The 24,237-nt window shown below is 42.8% G+C and overlaps 1 long non-coding RNA gene across 5 annotated transcripts in view; it reads right to left on the bottom strand.

Moving 5' to 3' along the window:
• Window positions 1–24,237, bottom strand: part of LOC127574615 (uncharacterized) — a 53,421-nt gene that overhangs the window by 22,780 nt on the left and 6,404 nt on the right. For 2 of the 5 annotated variants that reach the window (XR_007956932.1, XR_007956936.1), the window contains exon 2: window positions 576–665. The exons of 2 other annotated variants lie outside the window; for them this stretch is intronic. This is a non-coding gene — a long non-coding RNA (uncharacterized LOC127574615). The remainder of the gene's footprint in view (window positions 1–575; window positions 666–24,237) is intronic. One more of the 5 variants, XR_007956933.1, reaches the window with a different exon arrangement.

Below are 24,237 nucleotides of genomic sequence, written 5' to 3'. Positions count from 1 at the left end.
GTGTTTGGTGATATGCCAAACCTCTTTAACCTTTTAAGAAAGTAGTGATGCTTGTGACATCATCTTTGTGCTGGGCTCAGGACAGGTCATCTGATATGTTAACGCCCAGGAATTTAAACTGCTGACCTTCTCCACCACTGATTCACCAATGTGGACTGGCGCATGCTTGCTGTTCTTCCCCTTCCTGAAGTCAGCAATCTGTTCTTTAGCTTTACAGATGCTGAACAAGAGGTTGTTGTTGCGGCATCACTCAACCAGGTGTCCTATTTCACTCCTGTATGCTGACTCATCACTATCTGTGATTTGTCCATCAACAGTGGTGTTGTTTGTGTACTTGTATATAGCACTGGAGTTGTGCTTAGCCATAGGGATTTACAATTTCGAGGGCAATCTCACTCCTGCACTGACTCCCTATTATTAGGGTGTGTCTGAGGATAACTTAAGTACTGAATTGTAATACTGAATGTAGGAGTTGCTCACTTTTCATCCAAATTGGACAGTTGTGGATCAGAGTTTTTAAGAAAGCAAAGCTCAGGTAATCAATAAACTTATTTAAAAATAAAAAGAGTTCTGACCTACTCTTAAGCCTTTATCTTAGTCTCGTAGCCATGGTACTGGACACACCTGGAATGCGTCAGATCTGTCAGGCAGTGCAGAACACGCAGCTGTTTTAAATAAATATCTGAGTTTAGAATAAATGCAGTGATAAATCTAAGGGATCAATTTTTAGAAGGGCGAAATTATCTAACGTTTATTAAGGTGCTGCCAACAGTAGGATACATGTTTAATACTTGTGAACAAAATACCACATGATAGAAAGTAAACTGCAATTTTAAACAGAAAGCAAAAATTGTGTTGAAGTAACAAAATTCTCTAATTAGAAATTTTAATTCTAATTTGCTGATAGGAATTGTCTTTTTCATGTTAAAAGGAGTTTTTTAATTGCTCAATAGGAATCTCAGAGATAAGTAGGGTAGTGAGATCAGCTCATTCCTAATGGGGAAATGTCTAGCCTGTGCCATATTTTGACCAACACTTAAGGGACATTGCCAAGTATAGCTGGTCTTCTGAAATATAATGAGGGAATATGGTCCAAATTTAAAATTAAGATCATGTAAGGTTCTACCATCAAGTATCTGTCCAGTTCCCTTTTAATTTATGATACCCACCATTTTTACAGAAGAAGAAACTGCTGTCTTAATGAAGATAGTTCATCCAAAGTCATATATCCGTGGTAACAGCCCAATAAACCTCTTCTATGCTCTAAGTCCTTCATGTCTTTCCTGATATGTGGTGCCTTGAAATGTCCACTCCAACTCCAGCTGAGGCATCAGACATTGCACAGAACAACCTTCAAATCCCATGCCTCAAGCTCTATATATTATTTTTTCTCACAGGTCTATTAAACTTCCCTTCTGATTCTTTTGCCACTTACTTACACTAATGGTAAATTACAGCAGCCAATTAACCTACGAACACATCTGTGGGATGTAGTTGTGAATCGACACAGTCGTGGGAAAAATGTGGAAACTCCACAAAGACAGCACCACTGAGGTCATGATCAAACCCAGATCACTGGCGCTGATAGGCAGCTGTGCTAACAACTATATCGTCATGGCACCCAGCACTACAAAAGCACCATTCATAAGAACATGGGATACAGGAGGAGGAGTGCTTCCTGAAGCCCCTCGAGCCTGCTCCACCATTCAATAAAATCACAACTGATATGATCTTGGCCTCAGCCATAATTTCTTGCTTGTTCTCCATTGCCCTCACTTCATAGATTCATAGAGTTATACAGCATGGAAACAGGCCCTTCAGCCTAATGTCCATTCCATGCAAGGTATTTATCTGAGCTGGTCGCATTTGCCTCTGTAACCAAATATCTGCCTATCTCAACCCTGCATGGACTCAAAGATTCATCTTCCACATAACCTTGGAGGAGAGAATTCCAAATGTTCATGACTCCTGAGGGGGAAAAAATTCCTTTGGGAAGCTGGATTCAGATTGCTGAAGACTTCTTCAACCCATTTTCATAATGCTGAGCTTCTACTCAGTTTGTTGTTTTAGCTCTCTGTTATTTTCCTCATATCCCTCCTTAGCCTTCTGTCCTGTCCCCCTGAAGCTCAACAAAAGCTCAAGCAACACAGCATCTTATCCTTTACCGGTTTCTGAATTTGGTAGTGAAGTTGGCAATTTCAGATGACAATCATCTCTTCCATTTTTCCCAGGCAGCAGATCCTGGTACTAATTCCACAGCTGCCAGTTACATCTCTTCTGGGCTCTACTTGAGAGGCACTTGGACAGACACAAGAACAGGCAGGAAAGGAGGGATACAGAAGGAGGGATTAGTTAGATTGGCATCATGGTCAGCACAGACATCATGGGCTGAAGAGCCTGTTCCTACACCTCTACTTCCTTAGGAGGCTAAAGAAATTCAGCACGTCCCCGTTGACCCTCACCAATTTTTATGGATGTACCATAGAAAGCATCCTATCCAGATGCATCACAACTTGGTATGGCAACTGCTCTGCCCGAGACCTCAAAAACTGTAGAGGGTTGTGGACACAGCTCAGCACATCATGAAAACCAGCCTCCCCTTCATGGACTCTATCTATATTTCTTGCTGCCTCGGTAAAGCAGCCAACATAATCAAAGACCACTCCCACCCTGGACATTCTCTCTTCTCCACTTTCCTATTGGGCAGAAGATACAAGAGCCTGTAAGCATGTATCACCAGGCTCAAGGACAGCCTCTATCTCGCTGTTATGAGACTATTGATACGATAAGATGGACTCTTGACAATCTACCTTGTCATGGCCTTGCACCTTATTGTCTGCCTGCACTGTACTTTCTCTGTAACTGTAACACTTTATTCTGCGTTCTGTTATTGCTTTTCCCTTATACTAGCTCAATGTACTGATGTGATGAAATGATCTGTATGGATGGCATGCAAAACAAAGTTTTTCGCTTCACCTCGGTACATGTGACAATAATAAACCAATAACCAATTTAATTTTTACTGTTCTATGTTCATTAACATTCCTTTTGCCTTACACCACTAGCATGAGAGTGGTATTGTCACTTAATCACACCTGTCCCACCCTGCACCCCATTAAAACAAACCATCCACCTTTTTTGTCTGCACTTCTCCCCCAACTTACATTTCTCTACTTGCTTAAAAAACATTCAACTTCTAACTTCTTCCAGTTCTCACAAAGGTCGCTGACCTAAAAAATATTGCCTGGTCTGCTGAGTATTTCCAGTATCTTCAGTGTTTATTTGAATGATTGCACGGGAATAATATGATTGTAAATATTAATAGTCTAGCTTTATCTACTTCAGAGTCAGGGAAGCAGGACCAATCTTATTTTGTTATCACTTCTCTGACAGGCATGTCTCCTCAGCAAAAGAATGCTAGAAGAACTCAGTGGGTCAAGCAGCATCTGTGGAGGCAGAAGAGATGGTTGACGTTTCAGCTTGAGACCCTGCATCAGGGCATGTATCCTAAATGTTGAGGGGAGGGATAGGGTTTTAGTTTAATTGGGGAAGAGGCAAATGCAGCTCCTGGTCACCAAAGTGTGCAGCTCAGGTCATCTTGTTCCACTGGTGCCTGATCCATCAACTGGGGAGCAGTGTTGCGATGTCATGTTGCAGTTGTACAAAACATTGGTTAGGCTGCACTTGGAGTATTGTGTACAGTTCTGGTTGCCACACTACAGGAAGGATATGGTAGCAATAGAGAGAGTACAGAAAAGATTCACCAGGACGTTGCCTGAAAGGGACAGTTATAGTTACAAGGAGAGGTTGGATAGGCTGGGGTTATTCAGGAGGCTGAGGGGTGACTTTCTAAAGTCACTGCTCAGACTTTATAGAGGTTTAGAAAATTATGAGGAGGATAGATAGGGTAGATAGTCTTTTTCCCTGGGTAAGGGAGTCTAGAACTAGAGAGCACAGGTTTAAGGAGAGAGGGGAAAAACTTAAAGGAGATCTGAGGGGCACGTTTTTCACACATGACAAACATGCCCCTCAGTGGGGATGGTTACCTAGAATGAGCTGCTAGAAGAGGTGGTAGAGGCAAATACAAGGAGTTTGGACACCTACTTAGATAGGAAAGGTATAGAAGGATAAGGATCTAATGTAGGTAAATGGGATTAAACCGGATAGGCACCATAGGCATGGACAACATAGGCAGAAAGGGCCATTCTTGTCCTGTATGATTCTATGAAATCCATATCTATGATGAATTAGCCATTCGTGAGGTCACTACAATTGGTCTCAGCACACCTGAACTAGACAGGGTGAAGGAGGCAAGGGAAAGATTGGACAAATTTTCCACCACCATTGAACTTCAGGTAAGTCCTACAGCAAACTGGACATTTTGTGAGGACAGATTGGGATTAGCTATGACATCCCTTCCAAGGTTACGTAGTCTTGTCATTGTCCAGCACTGGACCTGTAAAGTTACTTGGAGAAGATGGAGAGAGGGACAGTGAAGCTATTTTCTGCCATGAGATACTAGACCCAGAAGTCACAGTGATCCAGAGGTGAAAAGGTTTGGACTTTACAATGAAGTAATCAGCAGTAGTTGTTTTACTGATGGGATAGTTTAACAAAACTAAATGATACATCAAGCAACAATGAGAAGATATTTTGAAGTAATTTATCACTTGGCAAGTTGACAAATCTGATTTAGCTTTGATCACACAATTGCTGGCTGGGCAATTAGGTTGTAACCAAGACAACAAAGGTGGGGTTGGGTGGCAACAGTCAGCATACATGTTATCTACTCGAAGAGGATAAAAGTCTGTACTTAATGGAATACAAATGAGTCACTGTGAGAGAGTTACACTACAGGTTGTAGCCACCATCATTTCGAGGGGAACTAGGGATGGGCAATGAATGCGGTCCTTGCCAGTGATAACAAAATTCTGGAAGTGAATAAATAAAACACAAAGGTTACTTACAGTATCTCAATTAACATTAATGCCAACTGAGTGATATTTTCTGATAAACATCAGTACATTTTCTTTGTCCCCCTTAGACTAGGGTTGACAATTCTGGGGTCAGTTTCCCTGTAGTTTGATAATGGGTGCTTGGTTACATGGGACTTGATCACATGACTTCCTCACAGTTTGCCATGTTTATGTATTCACCTTACAATGGCAGCGTTCACTATAATGTTAAGGGATTTTGCTTCTTATGAGCCCAAATATGTTTTTGACAGGGAATTAGTAAGTTTCTCAAATATCTCCCTGTATGGATCTTTCCAAAGGCTTATTTCCATATTTCTTGAGACTATAGGGGGCCATATCAGACTATCAAGTCTATGTTGGTGCACAGAGCAATCCCATTTCCCCACTAATTTTTCCCTGTAACCTATTCACCCCACATTCCTTTAACATTTCAGATTTCTGGTATCTGCAGCATTTTGCTTTGGGAGAACTTCCCTAGATTTCTTTAAATACCACCGACTGAATTTTTACATACAGCTGGGAAGATATACAGGACCTTGCTCCTGTGTTTATGTGTGCCTGGATATGTGTGTGAGTGTTGAAGGAGGGGTGGAGAGAGACAGGTTAGGGATGAAAGCAGAGAGTAGCATTGCACAGTGGTTGCCAGTGGATGGTATCTTGAAGGAGAAACTTCCAATGGTACGGTATCGGCCCCTAGCCTCCATTCCAGTGACATATGGAGGAATGGCCAACATGTGCAAAATGTCTTAAAAGGTCAAAACATTGCTGATGAAGTTGTGCCTGGATATGTCTCAGCATTTTTAAAGGACAGATGAGGGATTCAACTAAAGAATGCAATTTGCAGCTTAGTGAGTGTGTAAAACATGATTTGTCCTTTTGTTTTGGCCCTTGTAGAGCATCAATCAAGCTTTTTTTTACTCTTCCTTCCATCTTTTATTTCACTCCTTTTTCTTTCTCACTCTTTTTTCCTTTCTTTCCTCTTTTTTTCCTCATTCTGTCTCATCTCTCTTTATCCCCCTTCCAATTCAATTCTCAACGTGCACTTTGAAAGCACTCACCCACAGGGAGCTAAAGATATGGGCATTAATGCAGAATTGAAAGTAACATCTCTGATATACTGAAGAGCAAGGATAGTTGGCCAAATGAGGATCCAAAACATCAGAGGACCTAAAGAAGGAAAGTAGTATGAAAATGGAATAATAAATAAAAAAAAATATCTTCCAGGTTTCTGAGCATAAGTAATGGTCATAAGCTAAGGGTGATTGCAGCAATCCAGGCAAAACAATAATCAGACAGCGTAGAAATAAAATGGCATTATGTAGGTGCAAACTCCTTTACAATGCCTGTCATAAGGTCAGAAAATGTTTCAGGTAAAACAATTAAACTGAAGGTATTTTCAATATAAGACTTCTCCACAGCTGTTCTGCCCTCCATAAGCTTGAGGGCATTCAAACTTTCACATCCTAAATTGTACCAAGTCCCATTTGTCCATTGTCCCTATGTTTGCTGACCTATATTGGGTAGTTAACAACAATACAATTCTAAAATTCTCAGTGCTGCTTTCAAATTCCTTCTCTATCTCTTTAATCTTCTCCAGCTCTGAGCAATCTGCTTTCCTCCATTTCTGGCCTGTCATTCATCCTCAAAATTAAATATTCTATCATTAGTGGCTATGTTCCCAGGTCCAATGATCCTAAGCTCTGGTATTCCTTCCATAAACCTCCCTGCCTTGGTACCCCACTTTCCTACTTTAAGATGCTCTATAAAACCTATAATTCAGCATTTATGGCAGGTTTCTACCCTGAGATAGCTCCATGGGTCATATTTTGTTTAAGAGCACCCCACTGAAACACCACAAGACATCTTGCAACATTAAAGACACATTATTAATTAAAATTGTTTTTGCTGTGCATCATAGAGGCAGAATTACACAGCAAAAGTTCAGCCCAACTTGTCGATGCCAACCAAGGTCTCTTCCTCAGCTAGTCCCATTTGCCTGCATTTGACCCATATCCCTCTAAACCTTTCCTATCCATCTAACTGTCCAAAAGTCTTTTGTATGTTGTAATTGTGCCCACATCCACCACTACTTCTGGCAGCTCCTTCCATATACCCACCATCATCATACCAAATAGGGATATGGTGTCCATAATTTGACATTTTCAAGTTTCAAGACATAATTCCAAGTTTTGGTTTCTGTGATCTATTTTGACATGAAGACATGAATAGGTTACAAGGAACTAAGTAGGAGAAAGGGTTTGAAGTGATTGTTCAAGAGCTGGCATTGCCTGCATGGGCTAAATGGCTTTCTATGTCATAAGGAAATATGAAAATACGAGACCTGGTTCATCTCACATTCCTCGCCTGTTTAAACAACTCACCCTCACTTACCAATTGATTTTGTAAATAGTGCAAGAGGAAATGGAAAATCAGCAATATAAGTTCTATATGCATATGAGTATGTAAATCCTGGCCATCATCCAGTTGCTAACAATACTGTAACTCATGCACATGCTTGCCTCAAAATGGCAGGACACCCAAGGGCAAAATTAAATCGGCATCCCAATTTACACCACACCCAAATTTCAATTATAAAGCAAAATGTGGCACGTAGATACCCTATTACCTCCTTGGTAAAGTGCACCCATCCTTAGGAGGAGCTTAGTGTGGAGCCCTCCCCCCCCCCCCCCGCCCCAGTGTATTCCATGAGCAAGATGGCATGCATTCTCCATATGCCATACCTGACCCTACTTAGTTCCATCCTGTGATTCCTCTCCCCCTGTATGATGACAGATTCCCTGACATTCCCTGAATGTGGGTGGAGAATCATCCTGTAAATCACCAGAGAGATAAGCACTGCTGTTTGTAGATGCAAATCCCACTCCCACTCCAAAAAAATAGGTTTAGCACACAGTTCCAAACCACAGAATTCATTATGCAAGTACTCCAGAAGCTTAAATTCAAATGACTTCCACTTTGATGGGCTGAGCTCATCACTCCGGCAACTCTTAAACCTTGGTTTAGTGAATAAAGCATGTAGCAGTGAAAACACAAGAAACTGCCAAGGCATTACCACCAATCTCACTCTGAAGAGCATGAAAGAGACCCGCAGGGGATATGGCAAGGGAGTGCCTGAAGGTTCAGACAGCACCCAGAATCTTTCATAGAAAGATTTCCAAGGTGTTCAGTTGGTGGGACTAACTTGTATTCAGAACTCTCTGCCCAGGGAAGCAGTAGAGGCTACCTCATTTAAATACATTTAAGACACAGTTAGATAGATTTTTGCATAGTAGGGGAATTAAGGGTTATGGGGAAGAGGCAGGTAGGTGGATCTGAGTCCACAGCCAGATCAGCGATGATCTTATTGAATGGCGGAGCAGGCTCGATGGGCCAGATGGCCTCCTCCTGCTCCTATTTCTTATGTTCTTATGTATTCCTTCCTCTGAAAATTTCCTGTGTAATTAGTGCAAGACTAAATCATTGAAAATAGTGAAGAAGTTCCCTGCCTTTGCAATATACAGCAATAAACTGCTATAATAAATACATAGCACTAATCATTGCAGTTAATGCAAATTATCCAGACCTTAAAAGGGACTCTAGACAGTCTTTCCAATTAGAACAGGGCACTGCAGCTGTTTAGAGTACTGCCTGTCTCATTGATAGTTCTAGTCAAAACAATACACAGATTTTTTATACCCCACCTCAAGTTTCATATTAAGTACAAATGCCTTGTAAACAATACCTACAGATCACTGTTGCCACCTCCCATAAATTCCTTAATAGGCACCCAGCAGTAAAATTAATGAGAGAAAAAACTATTGGCATTCATTTCTGATTGCACATTTGAAGAATGAAACAGATATACACTATTGAGAATTTTACGTTGACAGGCTCACAATGACTCACTGTGCCCTTCCCAGCTCATAAAGACTGACAGGAAAGTGCAGTCCCTTCATAAAAATACCTTAATCAGCAACTTATGGTTCCTACTGTTAATAAGCTGGGAAAAATCTTCAATAGAACTCAGCAAGTGCAATCTGATCTTGCAGACTTAAATGACTATTATCTGCAGGAACTGTTTGCCTTCTTAAAGTATTTTAGTGCAATTATGTTATTCTATAATAACCCAATCATAACCCGATTGTTGCCGTGTAGCCACTTTAACAATACAGCTTGTTTTCCAACTATTAGTGGGACTCAGAACAGAGAGCAGACGCTATAGACAGACCAGGAAATGGCTCTCCAACTGTATTGCTGTATTTTGTCTGGTTATTCTTCATAGAAAAGTTCCTGCAGGAAAATCACTTTTGACCATGTCCATCAGGTAGTGATCAGCCTGGAATGTCCTGCAGCAGGAGGACACAGTGGATCCTGTGGGATAGTTTCCTGAGTAGACAGTCACTTCCTCATCACCAGTACTCACTGTCACAAACCAGCAACAAAAGAAACACACTGAGCATGATTCAGTGTTAAAAACTATTTTATTAATCACTACTTATGATAATATGTAAAATAAAAGTAAAAATGTTAGTATGTTAGAATTCAAGAATGTTAAACCTCGAACGTTAACCCCAAAACTAAACTCTTCGTGTGTGTGTGTGACAAAGTCCAAAACTCCCAGTTCCTGAATGGTTCTTAAAGTTCAGTTCCGCAAGCCATAAGGTGAAACATGAGCAAGGGCTTCTTCAACAACCACCGTTGTCTGAAGATAAGATGTAGATGTAGAAAAACATAGAGAGAGTACATACGAAATCCAAATGTTCCAGGATGGAACCCAAACGACACTTCAGTGTTTACTCGGTAGTGACTTCCTCACCCCGAAAAGCATCCGAACCGTGGTCGTCCACACACAAATACCTGTTTCCTTCTACAGGTCAGCAACAAAGTGAACTCCACCGGATTACTTCCAACTTCCATACATGGATTTCAGTGGCAAACACAGTTATTGTTTCTCATCCATCGATAGAGAAAACAAGCAGGCTGGTGTCTCTCTCCCTTCTCTCTCTCTCTTTCTTCCTCTTCTGACTTCTTCAACAACGTCATTACGTCCTTTATCTTCTATTGACGTAAGCACGCCCCACACACACATACACACACACTCTCTATCTTAAAGGGACTTTCACTGAGTCCATAACACCTCCCACCTAAAAAAAAATTTTTCCAAGAAAATTTTAACCGCGCATAGAGTTAGTAATGTTAATAATTATCATGCTACACAACTACAGACTATCAGATTAGTACAGATACATGTTTCCCATTTAACATCGGGAAAGACAATCAGCAATCACATTATCTTTGCCTTTAATGTGAGTTATCATGAGATCAAACTCTTGCAAAATTAAACTCCAGTTTAACAGCCTTCTGTTCTTGTTTTTGATTCGGCTCAGAAACACCAATGGGTTATGATCTGTATACACAGTCAATGGTTTCTGAGCGGTGCAAACATATACACTGAAATGTTGCAAGGCTAAAACAAGCGACAGTAATTCTTTCTCTATGGTGGAATAATTCTTTTGATGCTCATTAAATTTCTTTGAAAAGTAAGCTACAGGATGGTCAATATCATCAAGGTCACCCTTCTGCAACAACACAGCTCCTGCAGCTTCATCACTGGCATCTACTGCTAATGAAAATGGCTTTTCAAAGTCAGGTGTTCTGAGCACAGGATGGTAGCATAAAATGGCTTTCAGCTTCTCAAATGCTTCTTGACAAGAATCTGTCCAAACAAACTTTACTCCCTTCTTCTGAAGATTAGTTAGGGGAAGAGCAATATCAGCAAAATTTTTACAAAATTTTTGATAATATCCAACCATTCCCAAAAATCTTCTAACAGTCCTCATACCTGTGGGAATAGGGAACTCAGATATTGCTTGAACTTTTGCCTGAACAGGAGCTTGCTTGCCTTGACCTACAACATAACCAAGATACGTCACAGTGGCATGGCCAAATTCACTTTTAGCCAAGTTAACTGTAAGGTTAGCCTTGGAAAGCCTTTCAAACAACCTTTCTAACGCAGAGATGTGATCCTCCCATGTATCATTCCCAGTCACTAAGTAGTCAATGTAGGCATCTGTATGTTTTAACCCATGAATCACTGAATTAATCATTCTTTGAAATGTTGCCGGAGCATTTTTCATTCCAAATGGCAAAACATTGTATTCATACAATCCAGAAGGGGTTACAAAGGCTGAAATCTCCCTTCCTCTATCTGTTAATGGAACACACCAGTACCCTTTTAATAGGTCAATCTTTGTAAGAAATTTTTCCTTTCCCACTCTGTCTATGCAATCATCCACCCTAGGAATAGGGTAAGCATCTGATTTTGTTACAGCATTCACTTTCCTGTAATCTGTGCAAAATCTAACAGTTCCATCAGGTTTAGGTACAATAACACAGGGCGAACTCCAATTTGAACTAGAATGTCTAATAATATCATTTTCCAACATGTATTTTATTTCCTGATCAACAAGTTTACTTTTTTCCACATTCATTCGATATGGGTGTTGTTTGATTGGTTTTGCATCCCCAACATCAACATCATGGGTAATTATCGATGTTCTGTTTGGAACATCTGGGAACAGATTTTTAAATTTTAAAATTAATTCTCTCATCTGTTGTTTTTGTGAAACTTGTAAATGGTCCAACTTCGTTTCAAGGTTCTCCAGGATATTTTGGTTTTTTAGTTTCGATGGAACAATATTTGGTCTAAATTGGCCTTCCTCAACATCAACATCAGGCATTCTAGAAACAACCTTTTCACCATCCACCAAGGCCACAACTGAATCCCTCTCATAATAAGGTTTTAGCATGTTTACATGACAGAGTTGTGTTTTCTTGCGTCTATCTGGTGTTTTGATTATATATGTTAGATCAGTCACTCGAGATTCAATAACATAGGGTCCAGAAAAACGAGATTGCAAGGGATTATTTTGGCTAGGGAAAAATACCAACACCTTTTGCCCCACTGCGAATGTCCTAGGCCGAGCACGTCTATCAAAATATGTCTTCATTCTTATCTGGCTTGTTTTCAGATTCTCTCTCGCTAGCTGGCAGACTCTCTCCAACCGAGTTTTAAATTTTTTGGACATGGGGAGGTCTCCATTTCCTCATTAACACTCCATTTTTGACATATTATCCAGTTGGCACTTTCTCAATCTCCTCACATGAGAGAGCTTTTTCTTTCAATTCTGTCAACTCAGGGTCCTTTGTCTGTTCCACCATAAAATCCTTCCTCGACAAAGACAAATCTTTAAATTCAGGCTCACTGTAAGGATGTTGATCCTCCAGTGAAGACAGAAAAGTCTCAGATAAGGCATCAAAATTTTCTTCCTGTTTAGGACTGTCACAAGGAACCACATCAGACTGCACCGGACTGTCTGTCTTGGCTAATTCTTTAGCTCTAGCTCGAGTCACCGCACATGATGGGTAAACATCTGAATCATCCTCAGACTCATCAATCCTTGGTTTGGTTGTTAACCGTACCACAGGATCACTTTCTCCATTTGCAAGGTCATTTCCCAATAACAAAGAAACTCCTTCCACTGGCAAACTAGGTCTTATCCCTATCTCGACTGGTCCTTCTACGAACTTTGACTTTAAAATCACCCTGTGAAAAGGGACAGACATGGTCTCACCTGTAACGCCTCGTATTAGATTTACCTCACCAGTGTCACTTTCTTCACCAAAATTTAAAACACTGTCCAGCAAGAGAGATTGACTAGCCCCAGTATCTCTAAGAATTTTCACTGGCACCTGGGGTGACTCATCATTCAGTGAAACAAAACCCTCTGATACATACGAACGGAATTCTTTTCTCACCTCCTCCAACTTTTCCGCTTTTCCCTCTTGCAAGGACTGGTCTTTAACAGCATCTCCTAAACCTTTTTGATTTTTAATTGCCTGAAAGCAAGCATTGGGCCCAGCTTCCTTCTTTTTCTTCAAAAGGGCACAATTAGATATCACGTGGCCAGGTTTCCTACAGTAATAACAAGTACGCTCAACAGGTTTCTCCAGCCCTGGCTTCTTTTCATCTTTTCCTTTTTGATTACCTCCCAATTTAATCTCTGGTTTACCTGGATTGTCTTTGTAACTCTTTTGAAAGGTTTTAGGTTGTCCCCATTTGGATTTATGGGTTAAAGCATAATCATCTGCCAACCTAGCAGTTTCTTGTAAAGTTTCCACTGCCTTTTCATTTAAATATGTTGTTAATTCAGCTGGAACACATCTTTTAAAGTCTTCCACCAGTATCAATTCTGTCAATTTATCGTAATCCCCATCTACATTTTTAGCCAGGCACCATCGTTCAAAACATATTCTCTTTCCATTGGCAAATTCCATATAAGTCTGATCTGCAGATTTCCTCAAGTCTCTGAATTTTTGTCTATAAGCCTCAGGGACCAATTCATAGGCCTTCAATATAGCTTGTTTTACCTTGGTATAATCAGCTGCATCCTCAACAGACAAAGCAGAATAAGCTTTTTGAGCTTTACCTTTAATCACACTCTGTACCATAAGAGCCCATCCTTTCCTTGGCCAGTTTGAACTCACAGCAACCTTTTCAAAATGTTGGAAATACTGATCAACCTGATCTTCTTCAAACGGAGGGACTAATCGAACCTCCCTGCTGGCTGAAAAACCATCATCAGAATCAGATTCCGAACTCCTACGCTTCATTTGTAACTCATGCTGCCTCTTTTTCTCCTCGTTATCCAGCTCCATCTGCTTCATTGCTAGATCAGCCTCTATCTTCATCTGAGTTAGCTTTTGTTCGGCCTCTATCTTTAACTGGGTTTGCTCTCGTTCAGCCTCTAATCTCTTTTGTTCGGCATCTAATTTCTTTTGCTCTCGTTCAGCCTCTATCTTTAACTGGGTTTGTTCTCGTTCAGCTTCTATCTTTGCCAGCTGCACCTGTGCCTCAGAAATTGCTATTTCACTGCCAGGAAACTGTTTTAACACTTCCTTCTCAAACACCTTCTTTTCCACATAATGGCCAGCTATCAATCTCTGAATATCTGCCTTTCTCATAGACTGCTTTACTTCTGTAAGGTTTAGCCTGGTAGCAATCTTTATCAAATCATCCTTTTTCGCCACCTCCAATCCCTTTTGGGTTGGTGACTCCAAAAATGCCTTAATATCCATTGCTGCTGGTTTCCACACACACAAGCCAATTAAAAAGAATTTATCAGACCTCCCTCAAAAATCTTTGGATTGAATCCCGAACAAATCTCGTCAATCTGGGGAACGATCCCAGACGACACTCGTTAACCTTGGGAACTATCCCGGACGAGCCCCCAATTTTGTCACAAACCAGCAACAAAAGAAACACACTGAGCATGATTCAGTGTTAAAAACTATTTTATTAATCACTACTTATGATAATATGTAAAATAAAAGTAAAAATGTTAGTATGTTAGAATTCAAGAATGTTAAACCTCGAACGTTAACCCCAAAACTAAACTCTTCGTGTGTGTGTGTGACAAAGTCCAAAACTCCCAGTTCCTGAATGGTTCTTAAAGTTCAGTTCCGCAAGCCATAAGGTGAAACATGAGCAAGGGCTTCTTCAACAACCACCGTTGTCTGAAGATAAGATGTAGATGTAGAAAAACATAGAGAGAGTACATACGAAATCCAAATGTTCCAGGATGGAACCCAAACGACACTTCAGTGTTTACTCGGTAGTGACTTCCTCACCCCGAAAAGCATCCGAACCGTGGTCGTCCACACACAAATACCTGTTTCCTTCTACAGGTCAGCAACAAAGTGAACTCCACCGGATTACTTCCAACTTCCATACATGGATTTCAGTGGCAAACACAGTTATTGTTTCTCATCCATCGATAGAGAAAACAAGCAGGCTGGTGTCTCTCTCCCTTCTCTCTCTCTCTTTCTTCCTCTTCTGACTTCTTCAACAACGTCATTACGTCCTTTATCTTCTATTGACGTAAGCACGCCCCACACACACATACACACACACTCTCTATCTTAAAGGGACTTTCACTGAGTCCATAACATCACCAACAAGCACCAAGACTGCTTGCAACAAACAATATGCTGGAGGAACTTAGCGGGTCAGGCAGCATCTGTGGAGGGAAATGGACAGTCAACTTTTCAGGTCAAGACCCTTCATCTGGACTGAAAAAGAGAGGGGAGATCGCCAGTAAGACTGCCTAGCCAGCAGTGAGAGGGGCTTCCCCCATTAGAACCTTCCTATATGGTTGGAGTCTCACTCCCAATGTAATGCTGTGTAGATGAGACGATCGTCCATCTCTTAGAGGACTGTGCATTTGCTAAGTAGGTCTGGAAAAGGATGCAACGGTCCTTGTCGAGTTTGTCCTGGGAAGTTGTGAAGAAAGACGCTCTGATCTACAGGCTGTTCCCAGGGACACATACCCAGGCAAACATGTGATGCTGGATGATCATCAACTCTATGAAAGATGCTCTTCAGTCTGCCCAAAACTATTTGGTCTTCCAGTACAATGAGATGGCTGTAAGGGAATGCTGTTGCCTGGCATATTCCGGGCTGCAGGAGTACGTGCTGAGGGATGCACTGAAGCTCAGTGCAGCCGATGCAAAGGTTTGTGGGGAAGAACTGCAATCTAAGGTTCTGCTGCCACTGGACACTGAAAGTCTGAGTCCAGTGTAACAGCCTCTCAAGGAGTTCATGAGTGTATTGCTGAAAGAGGCAACCATAGTGGCTTTGAAGCATTGTAAATACATTCATAGATAGAGTTATATAGCATGAAAACAGGCCCTTTAGCCTAACTTATCCATGCTGACCAAGATGTCCATCTATGCTAATAACATTTGCCTGCATTTGGCCCATATATCTTTAAAGATGCAAACAAACAGTCAAAGAGCCATACAGTTATACAGCACAGAAACAGGCCCTTTGGCCCAATTGGTCCATGCCAACCAAGGTGCCTTCCTGAGCTAGTCCCATTTGCCTGCATTTGGCTCATATCCCTTTAAACCTTTCCTATCCATGAACCTTTCCAAATGTCTTTTAAATTTTGTAATTGTAGCAGTCTCTAATACCTCCTATGACAATTTGTTCTGCATACCCACCACCCTGTGTTTGGAAAAACCTGTCCCTCAGCTCCCCTTTAAACCTTTTCTCTCTCAGCTTAAACCAATGCCCTCGAGTTGTAAACTCCCCTACACTGGGAAAAAGACTGTGATCATCTACCCTATCTATGCCCCTCATGATTTCATGAATCTCTACAAGGTGAGAGCCCTCAGCCTCTTTTGCTCCACAGAAAATAGTCCAAGTCTATCCAGTCTCTCCTTATAACTCAAGCCCTGTAGTCCAGGCAACATCCCTATGAATCTGTTCTACAGCCCGCATCCTAAAATGTATTGGTTTGATGCCAGAATGAATGTATTGACTTGATGACACTATGAATGTAAAGAAAGAGAGACCTGCTGATTTATTACCTGTATAAAGCTGTTCCCAGATAACAGTTTCTGTTTTTAGAGATGTCCATCAGTCAATTTTGTCCATAAGTCAAAAAAAAACAAAAATCACTCGATATGGTAACCACACCTCAATTGTAATGAATGGCATCAAAAGTACATTAGATTGATAAGAATGAACAATTACTAAAAGTCAATAGAGAGAGGAAACTAGTTCTGCCATTCGTAGTAATGAACATATGTATGTACATTGGACTTTAGAGTTTAATATTATGGGAGCTTATTCTTATGTAGGGACATCCTTAAGTTGGGTGTTCTTAACCCAGGTACAGTCTGTACATTTTTATGAATAAATTTTACTTTTGAAATAAAAGAGTGACTCTGGCAGGAACATCAGTGCCAGAAATGATGAGACTTCCTCTTGGTGAGTTCTGCCAAAGTACCCCAACTGTCTGCCCAGTAAAATGGGCTCTCCTATATTGGTATTGGTTTATTATTGTCACTTGTACCAAGGTACAGTGAAAAACTTGTCTTGCATACCGTTCATACATATCAATTCATTACACAGTGCAGGTACATTGAGTTAGTACAGACTGCTTTGAGGTAGTACAGGGTAAAAACAATGCTTACTTGTACAGCAGCTCTGTCAAGTAAACATTAGGCTGTTGTTTGCTCACTGCTATTTCAGGTCTTTAGTTTCTTCTGAACTTTTGTCTACAATTCATTAACAGGATTAATGTTTAACTGTTTTCACCGATGTACTGTGTGGGCTATGGAGTACCCAATGTTTTCACAATACACCAGCCAACATCTATAGACAGAAAAAGCAGACCCAAGTTTTCAGATGATTAAAAGTTAGAGATGTAACAGGTTTTTAACCAAATACAGAGACAGGGAAAGGAAGAGAAAAAAGCAACAAGGGCAGATCTTCATTTAAATAACACATTTTCCCATGTGCTCTTGGTCTCCTTCATGTAAATTGTAAATTCACAATTGTAACATTGTGATATACCTTCAGCTGCTTGTAATGTTGAATGTTATTGTTCTGGTCTGTGAATGGTCAAAGTACACCAAATTCACAGCAGTGACGTCAATCCTTGTGCAATGCTCATGCCTATCTTTTCAAGAGAACTGTCCATACATTACTCTCACATGGGTCAGACCACACAGGAAGTCAGGTCTGAACAACAGATAGAAGGCCTGTATCTGTGCTATTCAAAGGAATCTTTCAATAGCAGCTGGTTTGTAGCAGATCAACTTGGAGGAAAGATCATTGTATTAGACTGAACTTTGGATCTGCCAGGGCCATTAAGTGAGGTGAAGGCTTCCACATTTTTGGTTAAGTATGGGTCCTTTATCAGTGCTCTCACAGGGCTTCCTACACAATGCAACATGACTAAGCAGAGAAGCAAGAGAGGGAGAAGGGCTCTGCCTGGGAGGCAGTGTCTGTGAAGAATGTTCCTGCCAGGAACAAAGGGATTGATATAGGAGGGAAGGTTGAGTAAAAACCTAAATACAGAGCAGGAAGGCATGTCTGGCAGGTCAGTCTGGGCATGTCCTCCACTCTCAGTGGAAAAGCGAAAGAAAAAACAAATAAGCTGAACCAAATTCACAGATTGACAACAGATACAGAAAAATCAATTTACCTGAAATTGGAGAATTCAACATTGAGTGCCCAGATGGAGAGGTACTGTTCCTCACACTTTGCATTGGACCTCATTCTAACAGTTCAGAAGGTCACAGACTGATGGTTCAGAGGAGGAGTGGGATGGGGAATTCAAGTGACAGGCAACAGAAATCTCAGGATCACTCCTGCACACTGAACACATGTGTTCCCTAAAGTGGTCACCCGATCTACGTCTGGTTTCTCCAGTGTAGAGCAGAGTACATTGTGAACACTGAATGCAATACATTAGATTGGAAGAAGTGCAAGTGAATCAGTGCTTCACCTGGAATGATTGTTTGGGTCTCTGGAAAGTGGGAAGGGGTGAACGGACAGGAGTTGCAATGCCTGCAGTAGCAATGGAAAGTTCCATAAGTGGTGTGGTTAATGGGAAAAGAATAGTGGACCAGGGAGTCAAGAAAGGAGAGAGGAAGACGTGTCTGGGGAATCTAGAGCAACTAACACATGGAATGATCACCAGCAGAGGACAAATGCTTTGGCATCAGTTGTGTGGTGCAACACACAATAGAAACTCCAGCTGCAATGCAGGTGAAGTCAGAATGGCAACATTCACTTAACCCTGGCTTGCCATTAAAATAACTAGAATATTTACTGAAATTTGGCAATGAATCAATTTCTTACAGAAGGCCTCAAAATCTGTGTATAAAAGACTGGCAAAACAAAAGCATGACACTTTGTTTTTTGTGGATTTCATACAAAGAAAATTTTGGAATTTCAGACTAGTTCTGACAATTGCTAATATTGTGTTGTTCTTAAGATTTATATTTGGTCTATTTCAGATAAATTTATTCTAATTTTTTTGTCATGGAAATCAGTAGCTGAAGCATTCAATGAGCAATGGTATCAAGTTACTGATCCACTGTTCTGTAAAATGCTGCCAAACAGGGTCCTGAAACCAGTCAGTCAGGTATTGTAGCTTGCTGCACAATTGTACAGTCAACATGCAAGATCAGAGCTTTATAGGGACAGGACTGGCCATCTAGACTGCAAAGTTCTTTTTTGAAACTTTCTGCCGTTTAAGGGCTTGAGATCAGAACTTACTTTTTTTTTGTGGTACATTTACTTCATTATCAAAAAAAGCCCAAAAGCACATACAGAGACACAAAAAATTCTGCAGATGCTGGAATCTGGAGCAATACACAAAAAGTGCTGGAGGAACTTAGCAGCATTTATGGAGAGAAATAAACAATCGACGTTTCAGGCCAAGACCCTTCATCAGGGCTGGAAAGGAAGACGGCAGAAGCCAGAATAAGAAGGTGGGGGGGAGGGGGAGGAGCACTGTTATAAGACTTATGAAAAGTCCCCTAGTCCGATAAGTTGGACTCTTGACCTCACAATCTACCTTGTTATGGCCTTGCACCTTATTGGCTGCCTACACTGCACTTTCTCTGTAACTGTAACACTTTATTCTGCATTCTGTTACTGTTTTCCCTTGTACTACCTCAATGCACTGTTGTAATAAAATGGTAATAAAATGTATGGATGGCATGCAAAACAGTTTTTATAAGATAAAATAAGATAATGTAGCGGTTGCTACCGCGGAATAAAACAAGACTCTACTCGGAGGATTGCCAAACAGAACTGGTTTATTTTCCCGCCTTGTGCGGGCCCTCTAAGGGAGAAAAACTCCCGCCCAAAAAAACCGGCAATGACGTAAGTCCTACGTCATCAGGACTTTCCCGCGCGCGGGTTCTCCCCGTCGCTCGGAAAGACGAGGCCCGCCGCCATCTTGGGCCTCGTCGCTCCGACGCCGCGCGACCCGACTGCCGAGCCGGTTCGCCCGACTAGACGGTGAGTCGCCACACAACCCCCCCCCAGAACCGGCGAGACAGTCCCCAAGGTCCGTGGGCTGCGCCAGCTGCCGCTTAGGGGGGCGGCCTCTGCGTCGTGGCGTGGCAACCTCGACAGGCTGTTGCAGATCCAAATGGGCCGGTTTGAGGCGGTCTGCCGTGAAAACCTGTTCCCTGCCTCCAATGTCCAAAATAAAAGTGGATCCGTTATTCCGTATGACTCGGAACGGTCCCTCATATGGTCGTTGCAATGGCGCCCGAGGTGTGCCCCTGCGAACGAAAACAAACTTACAGTCCCGTAGTTCCTTGGGCTGGCAGGATGGGGCTTGACCGTGCCATGAGGTGGGAATCGGCTAGGAGCTTGGCGAAATCGTCGCCAGAAAGGGTAATGGAGTCCAGGCGCGGGGCTGGTGGGCTGATTTCTCCCAGGGGATAGGTCCGGAGAGTGCTAGAGTGGACTAACCGCTTCCTTCGCAGGTCGACTAACAGGTCGTGGGCCCGAAGGAAATCGGCGCCTAGGAGTGGTCGGGCGATGGTGGCAAGGGTAAAGGTCCAGGTAAAACGGCTGCCGCCAAAGTGTAATTGAAGCGTACGGGTGCCGAAAGACCGTATCGTTGTACCGTTGGCGGCATTGAGTAGAGGACCTGGTGGCCTGTCACGAGTGTCGCGGTCTGTCGGGGGCAAAATACTGACCTCCGCTCCAGTATCAACGAGGAAATGCCATCCAGATTTCTTGTCCTGAACGAAGAGGAGGCTCTGTCGGCGGCCAGCCGCCGTAGCCATCAGCGGCGGCTGGCCCTGGCGTTTCCCTGAAACTTGCAGGGTGGGCGGCATCGACGGGCCTCCGCACCCCACCTCTGATGGTAGAAGCACAGCTGGTCACCCGTGTCGTCGTCTGCGTTCCTGGGGCGTGGCTGCTCGGTTGCTGGGGCCGGGCGAGGCAGGCGTTGGGCTCGCGGCCTGGTGATTTGACTGACGGACGAACCGCTCTCGCGCTTGGCCCTCCACAGGACATCTGCCCGGGCGGCCACCTCACGGGGGTTGCTGAAGTCGGCATCAGCTAACAACAAGTGGATGTCATCGGGGAGCTGTTCGAGGAAGGCCTGTTCGAACATCAGGCATGGCTTGTGTCCCTCGGCCAATGCCAGCATCTCATTCATTAGGGCGGATGGGGATCTGTCCCCCAGGCCATCCAGATGAAGCAGGCGGGCGGCGCGCTCACGACGGGAGAGGCCAAAGGTCCGGATCAAAAGATCTTTGAAAGCCGGGTACTTATCTTCCTCCGGAGGCGACTGGATGAAGTCTCCAACCTGGGCGGCTGTCTCCTGGTCCAGAGAGCTAACCACATGGTAGTACTTCGTGGAGTCGTAGGTGATCTGCCCAAGGTGGAATTGCGCTTCGGCCTGGTCAAACCAGACGCTGGGCCGAAGTGTCCAAAAGGTGGGCAGCTTGAGGGCCACTGCGTTGGCTGCTGCGCTGTCGTCCATTTCGCGGGTCCAAAAGCCGTTTGGACCGTCGGGGTCACCAATGTAGCGGTTGCTACCGCGGAATAAAACAAGACTCTACTCGGAGGATTGCCAAACAGAACTGGTTTATTTTCCCGCCTTGTGCGGGCCCTCTAAGGGAGAAAAACTCCCGCCCAAAAAAACCGGCAATGACGTAAATCCTACGTCATCAGGACTTTCCCGCGCGCGGGTTCTCCCCGTCGCTCGGAAAGACGAGGCCCGCCGCCATCTTGGGCCTCGTCGCTCCGACGCCGCGCGACCCGACTGCCGAGCCGGTTCGCCCGACTAGACGGTGAGTCGCCACAATAAGATCTTTATTAGTCACATGTACATCGAAACACACAGTGAAATGCATCTTTTGCGTAGAGTGTTCTGGGGGGAGCCCGCAAGTGTCACCACAGTTCCAGCACCAACATAGCATGCCCACAACTTCCTAACCCGTACATCTTTGGAATGAGGGAGGAAACCGGAGGGAGCACCTGGAGAAAACCCACGCAGACACGGGGAGAATGTATAAACTCCTTACGACAGTGGCCTCGGTACATGTGACAATAATAAACCAATTTGCCAATTTATCATTTAATCCTTCATAACATGAATGAACCTCATCATATCAACAATTTGATTGCATATAATACCAGTGATGTAGTAAAATGCTTGTATGTGCTTCATAGAAGTATCATTAAAATAAAAATTGACATTGAGCTGTGTAATGCGAAGGGACTTGGTCAGAGGTAGATTTTAAGTACTTTTAAGAGGAAAAGGTTGTAGACAGTTGGAGAGGTTTAGGAAGGGAATTGCAATATTTAGGGCCTTGGCAACAGAATATGCAAATGAGAAAAAACCATTTGTCCCTGAGACTGTTCTGCTGATCTTCTACCAGGAATCATAATGCTCCTTTGCTACAGTTCCTTGATTGGAGTGATTTTAGGGTGTCCCATTGACCATAACTGGTGCTGCAGTCTGACAAGAGCACTGTGTATTTTCAGTGTAGCAAACTCTACTAGTCTCTACTGAATTAGCAGTGATTCCTCATCTGCTGTTGATTATTACTCCAACGAATGTCATAGAGTCAGAGTTATAGAGCACAGAAACAGGCCCTTTGGCCCAACTGCTCCATGCCGACCACAGCATCTTCCCTGCTAGTCCCAGTTGCCCGCGTTTGGCCCATAACCCTCCAAGCCCCTCCCCTCCATTTACCTATTCAAATACCTCTTTAATGTTGCAATTGTACCACTTCCTCTGGTAGCTCATTCCAGGTACTCATTACCCTCTTTGTGAAGAAGTTATATCTCAGGTGTCTTTTAAATCTGTCCCCTCTTATCCTGTATCTGTGTCCTCTAGTTTTGGACTCCTCAACCCTGGGGAAAAGACTATGACTGTCCACCTTATCCATACCTTTGAAATGTTATATCTGGTTCCCTCAGCCAAATCACTGGTACAAGTTAGGAATGACTGGGGCTCAAGCACCCATCCCTGTGGGACCCCACAAGTCACAGCCTGCCATCCTGAGAAAAAACAAATCATTCCTGCTCTTCATTTCCCTTGTTAACCAACTCTCAATCCATGCTGGACTATTACATGTGCTCTAAGCTTGTTCACCATCCTCTTCCGCAAGATCTTATCAATAGCCTACTAACACATCCACTGATTCCACCTCATCAAGATAAATAGTCAAAGAACTCAAATAGAGTCATCAAACATGATTTTCCATCCGTCGTGGCCCTTTCACTTTATATTGTTTATCTGCTCGACCTGTTGAGTTCCTCCAGCAGATAGTGTGTTGCTCCAGATTCCAGCATCTGCAGTCTCTTGTGTCTCCTCGGGATTAGTGGAACTTGGAAATATTGTTGTTAATTTGTGGTGTGAAAGTCAAACAGTTAAATACTCACCAGGGATTAATATTAATTAATGGTTAAAGAAGTATCTGCCCTAAAATATATAACCAGGATTACACAGGGGATATACTGTGTAGAAAGTGAGAGGTGATTTCATTAATTTGAGCAAGGTTCTTCCAAGGTTTGAGAGGGGAGAAGTGGGGTAGATTTTTCGCCTGGCTGGGGTGCCTCGAGAGAGGGGTCATTGCCTCAACGTAAGTAGTTGGCCATGCAGAACTGAGATGAGAGGAAATTTTTTCACCCAGAGGGTGGTGAATCTTTGGAGTCCCCTCCCCAAGAGTGCTGTGGAGGCTCAGTTGTTGAGTATGTTCAAGAATGAGATTGAGATTGACAGATTCTTAGATATTAAAAGAATCAAAGGATATGGGTTAGTGCAGGAAAACAGCGCTGAGGTAAAAGATCAGCTCTCTCTCTGAGGTAACAGAACAGTGCAACATCATCTGTTCTGATAAATCACCTGCCTAGGAGTAAGACCTCCTTAAACCACCATTTTTGTTCCGATGGTTGCAAGATGACGCTGGAATGTGGCGACTCGTTGCAAGCTGCTCTCTGCAGATCTACTCATTAGTTCCATTATAATCATTCTACACTTTATTCAGCATTCTATTATTGCTTTATCCTTGTACTACCTTGATGTACTGATGTGATGAAATGATCTGTATGCATGGCATGCAAAACAATGTTTTTCACTGTACCTCAGTACATAGACTCAGAGCAATACAGCATGGATACAGGACCTTTGGCCCAATCAGTCTATGCCGACCATGGTGCCCACCTAGCTGGACCCAATTTCTTGCATTTGCCCCATATCCCTCTAAGCTCCGTCCCTCCATGTACCTATCCAAGTGCTGCTTAAATGATACCATTGTACCTGCCTCAACCACCCTCTGACAGCTCATTCCATATACTCACCGCCCTCTGCGTGAAACAGTTGCCCCTCAGGCCTCTTTTAAATCTTTCCTCTCTCACCCC

The sequence above is a fragment of the Pristis pectinata genome, chromosome 9 (genome assembly GCF_009764475.1).
Source record: "Pristis pectinata isolate sPriPec2 chromosome 9, sPriPec2.1.pri, whole genome shotgun sequence".
NCBI classification, from domain to species: Eukaryota; Metazoa; Chordata; class Chondrichthyes; order Rhinopristiformes; family Pristidae; genus Pristis; species Pristis pectinata.
The sequence above is the reverse complement of the archived record's forward strand: the minus strand, read 5'-3'. Positions and strand labels throughout refer to the sequence as shown.